The following is a 10748-nucleotide window of genomic DNA, read 5'->3' as shown; positions in this document are numbered from 1 at the left end:
ACAAATTAATCAAATGGCAGGAATAAATCCTTACTTATCAATAATATCATTCGTTAAATATGAATGGACTAAATTCTCCAATCAAAAGACATAGAGTGGCTGAATGGATTAAAAAACAAGACCCAACAATCTGCTGCCTACAAGAAACACACTTCACCTACAAAGATGCACATAGACTGAAAATAAAGGGATGGAAAAGATATTCCATGCAAATGGAAACCAAAAAAGAGCAGGAGTAGCTATAATTATATCAGACAAAATAGATTCAAGACAAAAACTATAAAAAGAGATTTAAAAGGTCATTATATAATGGTAATGGGGTCACTTCAGCAAGAGGACATAACAATTGTACATATGTATGCACCCAACACTGGAGCAACCAGATATACAAAGCAAATATTATCACAGATAGATAGATCCCAATACGATAATAGCTGGAGACTTTAATGCTCCACTTTCAGCATTGGACAGATTGTCAAGACAGAAAGTTAACAAAGAAGGCCAGGCATGGTGGCTCACACCTGCAATCCTAGCACTTTGGGAGGTCAAGGTAGGTGGATTGCTTGAGCTCAAGAGTTTGAGACCAGCTGGGCAACATGGCAAAACCCCATCTCTACAGAAAAATACGAAAATTAGCTGGGTGTGGTTGCATGTGCCTGTAGTCCCAGCTACTCAGGAGGCTGAGGTGGGAGGACTGCTTGAGCCCAGGAGGCAGAGGTTGCAGTGAGCTGAGATCGCACCACTGCACTCCAGCCTGGGCAACAGAGCCAGACCCTGTCTCAAAAAAAAAAAAAAAAAAGAAAAAGAAAACAAAGAAACATCAGATTTAATCTGCATTATAGCACAAATGGACCTAATAGATGTTTACAGAACATTTCATCCAATAACTACACAATTCTTTTCTCAGCACATGGATCATTCTCAAGGATAGCCCATATGTTAGGACACAAAACAGGTCTTAAAATATTGAAAAAATGGAAATAATATCAAGTATCTTCATTGACCGCAATGGAATAAAACTAGAAACTCGCCAGACGCGGTGGCTCATGCCTGTAATCCCAGCACTTTGGGAGGCCAAGGCGGGCAGATCACCTGAGGTCAGGAGTTCAAGACCAGCCTGACCAACATGGAGAAACCCCATCTCTACTAAAAATACAAAATTAGCCAGGCCTGGTGGTGTATGCCTATAATCCCAGCTACTCGGGAGGCTGAGGCAGGAGACTAGCTTGAATCCAGGAGGCAGAGGTTGTAGTGAGCTGAGATCGTGCCATTGCACTTGCCTGGGCAACAAGAGCGAAACTCTGTTTCAAAAAAAAAAAATAGAAATCAATAACAGAATAATTTTGGAAACTACAAACATATGGAGATTAAACAATATGCTCCTGAATGACAAGTGGGTCAATGAAGAGATTAAGAAGAAAATTGAAAATTTTCTTGAAACAAACAATAATGGAAACACAACATACCAAAACCTATGGGACATAGCAAAAGCAGTACTAAGAAGGAAGTTTAGAGCTATAAGTGCCAATATCAAAAAAGAAGGAAAATTTTAAATAACCAACCTAATGATGCATCTTAAAGAATTAGAAAAGCAAGAGCAAATCAAACCCAAAGTTAGTAGAAGAACTAATAAAGATCAGAGCAGAAATAAGTGAAACTGAAACAAAGAAAACAACACAAAAGATCAATAAAATGAAAAGTTGGCTTTTTGAAAAGATCAACAAACTGACAAACCTCTAGCCAGACTAAGAAAAAAAGGAGACAAAACCCAAATAAATAAAATAGGGGTGAAAAAGGAAAATTACAGCTGATACTGCAGAAATTCAAAGGATCCTTATGGCTACTATGAACAACTATATGCCAATAAATTGGAAAACCTAGAAGAAATTGATACATTCCTAGACATATACAAACTACCAAGATTGAACCATGAAGAAATCCAAAACCTGCACAGACCAGTAACAAGTGAAAATTATTTCCTTTAGATTAAAGCCATAACAACTCTTCCTAGAAATAAAGAAGGAAATACTTCCAAACTCATTCTATGAGGCCAGTATTACCCTGATACTAAAACCAGACAAAGACACATCAAAAGAAGAAAACTACAGGCTAATCTCTGATGAATATTGATGCAAAAATGCTCAACAAAATACTAGCAAACCAAATTCAACAACACATTAAAAACATCAGGCCGGGTGCAGTGGCTTAAAGCTGGGTGCAGTGGCTCATGTCTGTAATCCCAGCACTTTGGGAGGCTGAGATCGGGGAATCACCTGAGGTCAGGAGTTCGAGACCAGCCTGGCCAATATGGTGAAACCCGTCTCTATTAAAAATACAAAAATTAGCCGGGCTTGGAGTTGGGCGCCTGTAATCCCAGCTCAGGAGGCTGAGGTAGGAACATCACTGGAACCTGAGAGGCTGAGGTTGCAGTGAGCTGAGATAGTGACATTGCACTCCAGCCTGGGCAACAAGCACAAAACTCCATCTCAAAAAGAAAAACATCATCCATCATGACCAAGTAGGATTTATCCCAGGTATGCAAGGATGGTTCAACATATGCAAATCAATCAATGTGATACATCATATCAACAGAATAAAGGATGAAAGCCATATAATCATTTCAACTGATGCTAAAAAATCAATTGACAAAATACAACATCCCTTCCTTATAAAAACCCTCAAACAACTAGGTATAGAAGGAACATACCTCTAGCCAGGTGTTGTGGCTCACACCTGTAATCCCTGCACTTTAGGAGGCTAAGGTGGGTGAATTGCTTTGAGTTCAGGAGTTAGAGATCAGTCTGGGCAATATGACAAAACCCCGTCTCTACAAAAAATACAAAAATTAGCTGGGCGTTTGTGACTCGTGCCTGTAGTCCCAGCTACTCAGGAGGCTGAGGCTGGAGAATTGCTTGCACCTGGGAAGTGGAGGTTGCAGTGAGCTGAGATCATGCTCTTGCACTCCAATCTGGGTTACAGAGTGAGATCCTATCTCAAAAAAAAAAAAAAGGAACATACCTCAACATAATAAAAGCCATATATGACAGACCCACAGCTAGTGTCACACTGAATGGGAGAAAACTGAAAGCCTTTCCTCTAAGATCTGGAACATGACAAGGATGCCCACTCTCACCACTGTTATTCAACAAAATACTGAAATTCCAGCTACAGCAATCAATCAAAAGAAAGAAAAAAAAAGGCAATCAAATTGGAAAGGAAGAAGTCAAATTATCCCTGTTTGCAAATGATATTATTTTATATTTGGAAAAACCTAAACACTCCACCAAAAAACTATTCGAACTGATAAATTCAGTAAAGTTGCAGGATACAAAATCAACATACAAAAATCAGTAGCATTTCTACATGCCAACAGTGAACAATCTGAAAATCAAAAAAGTAATCCCATTTACACTGAGCCATGATTGTACCACTGCACTCCAGCCTGGGTTACAGAGTGAGACTCTGTCTCAAAAAAAAAGAAAAAGAAAAAAATAAAATTAGCCAGGCTTGATGGCGGGTGCTGGTAGTCCCAGCTACTCGGGAGGCTGAGGCGGGAGAATTGCTTGAACCTGGGAGGCAGAGGTTACAGTGAGCCGAGATCCTGCCACTGCACTCTGGCCTGGGCAACAGAGAGAGACTCTGTCTCAAAAAAAGAAAAAAGAAAAAGAAAAAATAAATAAAAGATTATAATTGAATTGTTTGTAACACAAAAGATGAATGAATGCTTGAGGAGATGGATGCCTCATTTACCCTAATGTGATTATTACACATTGTATGCCTATATCAAAATATCATATATATTCCATAAATAGATACACATACTATGTACCCACAAAAATCAAAAGTTAAAAAAATCATGAGATCTATAAACTTGGAGAGGAGGGCTGCATTTCCTATAAAGGGTTGCAGCCTGCACGTGGTCATCCTGACAGGCTGGGAAACACATCCTCTCTCAGAGACAAAAAGTAGGCACTTCAGAGAAAAAAAGGAGAGGCTGTGATTTGTGCCCAATGAGATTAGCTATATGTACATATTCAGTAGGTTACAGGATAATCTTACAAATATTTGTGAGGGAGGCCTAATGCATGCAGACTAGATAAACATATATGTTACATGTGACCCATGTTCACCTTGAAGTGGAACCTTAATATTTTGGATGAGATCAGGCACATTCAGGTCGTATGGCCGTAGACAAGCCTTAATATTTCAGTGCATTACAGTCAAGCCCTATACGTCAAAAAGTGAGTCAGGGATGCAAAGGCACTCAGTGCACAGCCTCTGTGAACCAGCCAGAGCCAGTCCGTAGTCAGTGGTCTCTTACCAGGAGAAAGTTACTGAAATCAGTCTCTTGTCCAATCAAAGCTGTAGCTACGGCTGGTGGAAAGAGGGTGTGGGGGGCAGGTAGGCAGTGTGTGGAGGTCAGAGGAGTTTTAATTGTTTCAATATTGCTTATCTCCAGGCCAGTGCTTGTTTAGCTGCTAGAGAAAAAAATAAACAAACAAAATCCCTTGTGGCAGTTAGAGCATAATTTATTCTTTAAATGTAGGGGTTCACCACTTAACCCTTGCCTGGCATGGTCTTGTTTATAATTTGGTATCTTATTGCCACAAAGACTCCATTCTGTCAGTCTTATGATCTCTATTTTACCATTAATGCTGGTCAGTTGTGTTTAATCCACAAAAGGGAGGGGCTGTAATGAGGCATGTGACGCTACCATCCCATCCTGGTGAGGTACCCCGTTTTTAAGGGTTCTATGGGGTCCTCTTGCCCAAGGGAGGAATCTGATCAGTCAGGTTGCAGGGAGGGTATTTTTATTTCTTATCCCTTAGTAGGAAGCCAGGTCTGTGGGAGGGGTGGGGAATCTGGGGTGAGGAGGAAGGGGCCAAAATTTTGCAGGCAGAGCTCCCAGATGGAACAGCATGACCTGTGCAAATGTGTGCTGAGGTTCACAGAGAAACGCAGGCTTGGGGCAGGCCGTCTAGAAGGAAGGGCTATGGAGATGAGGTGGGGCAGGAAGGCAGCTGAGCTGCAGGGCCTACGAAGCCTTCGTTAATGCCTCATCATTCGGACCATTCAAGTGTATGAAGCAGATTTAATCTTCTAAAGGCTCACTCTGTGGACTGGAGGCAAAAGGAAAACAAAGAAAGAACCAAAGCTGCACAAGAGCAAACATTTTCTCTCTGTGTTCCCGAGTGCTTAGCACAAAGAAGGTTATCAGAACAGGTTTGTTTCTGGGCGAGCACAGGAATGAAAGAGTGTTTACAGAAGGCTGGAGGAGGGCAGTGGTGTGTGGGGGCAGCAGAGGGGAGGCTGTGAGCTAATCCAGGTGAGAGTTGAGGGCAGGATGTACACGGAGGAAGGTTAAAGGAGTCAGCAAACTGGGTTTCCAGCCACAGGTAATGCCTCTGCTTCCTGAACCGGCTCCACATCCCTTCTTTTCTTCCTCATCCCGCCCTAAACCTGCTCCCTTTCCTTCTCTCCCTTCCCAGAGCATCACTAAAGAGTGCGGACTTGCAATTTTCCCTAACTCACTTGTTCCTAAAGCAAGACATGGCCCTTCTGAAGTTCTCAATTTTGATAGTTGGTAGTGTAGGGGAGAAAAGATTTCTCACCCAGTGCACATTTCATAGCTGAGGCACCTGTCATAAAAGACAGATTAGCAAGAGAAAAGCATACACATTTATTTAAGGTTTATGTGACACAGGAGCTTTCAGAAATCAAAACCCAAAAAACAGGACAAACTGTGTTTTTTATGGACAGTCATGTAGAATTATGATTGGAGGACAAATAGCAATGAAATAGGGGTGAATTAGCAAGGCCAGTTTGGTTCAGGTTGTTGGCATCTCTGTGTCTTGAAGGATATACTTCCAAATATAGGGAGGGCACCTCCCTAATGAGGGTCTTATGGCCTACTTCAGAGAATCCTTTTATGGCCTGCTTTAGGAGGGAAGGATGGGTCAGAGACACCTTCTTGTTTTGGTTGTTCCCTTAAATGCCAAGGTGCCATATATTGGGGTAACATGTCCTGAACCCCATCAGTAGAAAGACAAAAACATGGTTTTATGGGTTTGTCTTTTTTTTTTTTTTTGAGACAGAGTCTCACTCTGTCACCCAAACTGGAGTGCAGTTGCGCGATCTTGGCTTACTGCAATCTCCACCCCATGGGTTCAAGCAACTCTCCTGCCTCAGCCTCCTGAGTAGCTGGGATTACAGGCGCCCAGCTAATTTTTTGTATTTTTAGTAGACACGGGGTTTTGCCATGTTGGCCAGGCTGCTTTTGAACTCCTGACCTCAGGTGATCCACCTGCCTCGGCCTCCCATAGTGCTGGGATTACAGGTGTGTGCCACCGTGCCCAGCCTATGTTTTTTCATATATTCCAGCCCACCCCTCCGCCACTTGGATGAGTTGACATATTCAAAGGGCTGCACTGTAAGATTCAGCTCACTGCTGCAGGAAGCAAGACCCAGGACCTTGTGTGCCAAGTCCCTCTTCCACAATGTCCAGATTGGAATTTTATTCTGTCTATTAAGTTTTAAATTTGACAGCAATATTTTCTATTTCAAAGACTTGTAATTATTATTTTTCAAATCTACCTGTTGTTTTTTGTTTGTTTGTTTTTTGTTTTTTTCTTAGACGGAGTCCCGCTCTGTCGCCCAGGCTGGTGTGCAGCGGTGCACTCTCAGCTCACTGCAACCTCCGCCTCCCAGGTTCAAGCAATTCTACTGCCTCAGCCTCCCGAGTAGCTGGGATGACAGGTGCCCGCCACCATGCCCGGCTAATTTTTGTATTTTTAGTGGAGACGGGATTTCACCATCTTGGCCAGGCTGGTCTTGAACTCCTGACCTCGTGATCCACCCACCTCGGCCTCCCAAAGTGCTGGGATTATAGACATGAGCCACTGCGCCCGGCCAAATCTACCTGTTCTTTTCCCATTTTTGTCTATTATTTTGTTTCCAAATTTTGTGCAATTTTCAAATGGAAGATATTCCTTCATTTACTTCTTTGTACATGCATGCTGAATACTGTTTTAAAAATTTTTTTTCATCAGACTGCTTCATATAATTAATTTTATTTTGAGTGAACTCTAGTTCTGATTGTTGATTTTTATTTGCATCCTTTTTCAGTATTAGATCTCTTCATGTGTTTTGAAATTGTGGTTTAATTTTGAACTAGTGAATTGTTTGTATTTTCTTCTTCACTCTTTCCACATTTATATGTACATGGTTTCCATAAACCCTGTCTAATCGTTTCATAGCTGCCTCTACTTGCCCTCATTCTTCCCCAGCTCTCAGTCCAGAACTAGAACTTAAAATGGTATTTTCAGGTTCCTGGATGGTGGTTATAATGGGGAAATCACAGATCTAGTCCCCAGGCTAGTTGGCAGCTTGGTTTACTTCCAGGTTGGGGAGCTGCATGGTGTCCTCCAGTCTCCATGAAAAGCCATTATCCTAGAGATCAATCAGCACAATTCTCTTTTGTTAGAGAATGGAAAGGGATAGAGGTTGGGGATGAGGGTTTGAGGCTGACTTTGTCTTTTGTTTTCTATCTACCATTGCTATGTTTTGGAGTACAGTGGGTACATCAAAGCTGGCCTGAAGTCCTAAGTAGCTTCCTTGTTTTTTTTTGGAGAGAGTCTTGCTCTGTTGCCCAGGTTGGAGTGCAATGGCGTGATCCCAGCTCACTGCAACTTCCACCTCCCAGGCTCAAGCAATTCTCCTGCCTCAGCCTATGGAGCAGCTGGGATTATAGGCGCCCCACCACCATGCCCAGCTAATTTTTTTTTTTTTTTTGTATTTTTAGTAGAGATGGGGTTTTACTATGTTAGACAGGCTGGTCTCAAATTCCTGACCTGGTGATCTGCCCACTGTGGCCTCCCAAAGTGCTGGGACCACAGGAGTGAGCCATCGCGCCCAGCCCTAAGTAGCTTTCTTATCACCTTCTCCACTGCCACAAATCAAGGTCAGGCTAGCATCATCTCTTGCCTCTACGACTGCAACAGCCTCCCAACTGGTTTCCTTGCCTCTAGACTTTCCTCCCTCCAATCTGTTCTTCCTACCACAGCCAGAGTGATTGTTATAAAATGTAATTCTGCTCACGTCACTACACTGCCTAAAGTCTTTAAATGATTCCCTGTTGTCAAAACCAGTAGCAAAGATGGAGTGAAATCACAAGCCCAACATGGAAATGGAAGGAAGGGGTTTAAGACACTGGCTTCTATTGCTCACAAGCAAAGAACATTAATTCATGTCTGTAACCATTTATGACAGAAAGAGTCCAAAATAATAAAAATATTGCCTCCTCAAAAATGTGTCTGTCCTTATTGTACAAGGACATAGATCAGAAATATTCTCTAGATCCCACATAAATCACCTTAGAATATGTGGCAGTCATTTAGAAATCAGAAACTGGCCAGGCACGGTGGCTCACAAAAAATACAAAAAATTAGCTGGGCGTGGTTGTGTGTGCCTGTAATCCCAGCTACTGGGGAGGCTGAGGCAGGAGAATCACTTGAACCAGGGAGTCGGAGGTTGCAGGGAGCTGAGATCGCGCCACTGCACTCCAGCCTGGCAACACAGTGAGACTCTGTCTCAAAAAAAAAAAGAAAGAAAAAGAAAAAAAAGAAATCACAAGCTAATGTGATCTGGTTGGCAATGCCAGAAGTTAGGAGGAGTAACTGGATAACAATAGAAAACTTTAAATATTCGTTCAACAATTTCTTACTAAATATTTCCTACTGCAAGTCACTGTGGATGTGCAAGAAATACTTTCTACCTTCTAGAACCTTACAAGGTAGTAGGCAAGATCACACATTTCAATGAGTATCAAAACTACTGGCTGAGCGAGGTGGCTTAGGCCTGTAATCCCAGCACTTTGGAAGGCCAAGGCAGGCAAATCACTTGACTCCAAAAGTTTGAGACCAGCCTGGCCAACATGGGGAAACCCCATCTCTACTAAAAATACAAAATACAGGCCTCACGTGGTGGTGCATGCCTGTAATCCCAGCTACTCGGGAGGCTGAGGCATGAGAATCACTTGAAGCTGGGAGGTGGAGGTTGCAGTGAGCCAAGACCACGTGACTGCACTCCAACCTGGGTGACAGAGCAAGACTCTACCGAAAAAAAAAAAAAAAGAATGTGGTCTTATTTGGAAGTGGGCCTGTTGTAGATGTAATTAGTTAAGATGAGGCCATACTAGAGTAGGGTAGGCCCTTAACCCAATATAAGGGGAGAGACAGGAAAGGAGAATGCCACCTGAGGGTAGCGGTAGATATTGGGGTGATGCCACTGCAGGTCAAGGGATGCCATGGACTAATGGCCACCACCAAAGGCTAGGAAGAAGCAAAGAAGAATTCTCCCCTACAAGTTTCAGAGGGCATATGGCTGTGTTAGGCCATTCTTGCACTGATATAAAGGAATACCTGAGACTGGGTAATTTATAAAGAAAAGCAGATTAATTGGCCCACAGCTCTCCAGGCTGTACAGAAAATATGGGGTCAGCATATGCTTCTGGTGAGGCCTCAAGAAGCTTCCAATCATCAGTTGGAGACAACATTGGAGACAACAGCAACAGGAAGGTCCCTCTCACCTTCCTCTCGCTCTTCTCCCCTAAAGCAGGCCATAGCACTAGCAAAAGCGTCTCAGGCCTTCCCCTGAAGGCAGACCTAAGACTGTTATTCAAGAGGTGCCCTCCCTCTACCCAGATAAAGGAACATCCTTATCTCTGAAGACACAGGACCACAGAGATAGACTTCTGTCTTCTCGGCAGAAGGCAAAGGGGAGCCAGCGTGTCACATGGCAAGAGAGGGGGCAAGAGAGAGAGTGGGGGAAGGATCAGGCTCTTTTAAATAACCAGATCTCATGTGAACTACTAGAGAAAGAACCCCTCATCCAAGGGGATGGCACTAAACCATTCATGAGGGATCCACCCTCATGATCCAATACCTCCCACCAGGTCCCACCTCCAACATTGGGATCACATTTCAACATGGGATCTGGAGGGGACAAACATCCAAACCATATCCAATATCCTTGCCAACACTTTGATTTGGGACACCTACCCTCCTAAACTGTGAGACAACCAATTTCTATTATTCCCCAGTTTTGTGGTACTTTGTTATAGTCACCCTAGGAAACGAATTTGACAGTTTTATAGTTAGGTTATAAACAAAATGTCATGAAAGATCATTTCTAGCAGCCCTGGAGCTTGTAAAGGACATGGCTTTGTGCTGAGCTCTAGCAGCATGGTTTTGGTACGTAGAGATGACATAGAGGAGAAACGGCTTTATGTTCTTCCATGTCCATCCGAATTCTATGTTGAGGTCTAACCCTCCTAAGCAGCCTCTCTGGAAAAGTAGTTGAACTTGAACCTGAACCTACTGTCAACTAGGCCACTAACTAATATGACTTTTAAGGCACAAAATCGGGGAGAACAGAATCTTTTATACATGCTTTATTACTCAAGCAGCAGTGTGCAGTGATTAAATAATTACTCGCTTTTACTACATTTCTCTGACACTGCAAAGGGTGACGTCTTCTTCATGGAGACTTTAGTGAGCAGTAGCTAATTTAAAGCTCAGTGTAGGCCGGTCGTGGTGGCTCACACCTGTAATCTCAGCACTTCTTTGGGAGGTGGAGGCGGAGAGGGGTTGGGATTCCTTGAGCCTTGGAGTTCAGGGCCAGCATGGCAACAGGGCGAAACCTAGTTTTTACACAAAATACAAACATCAGCTGAGCATGGTGGTGGGCCT

The sequence above is a fragment of the Pan paniscus genome, chromosome 14 (assembly GCF_029289425.2).
Source record: "Pan paniscus chromosome 14, NHGRI_mPanPan1-v2.0_pri, whole genome shotgun sequence".
In the NCBI taxonomy this organism is placed as follows: domain Eukaryota; kingdom Metazoa; phylum Chordata; class Mammalia; order Primates; family Hominidae; genus Pan; species Pan paniscus.
This window is presented reverse-complemented; position numbering follows the sequence as displayed.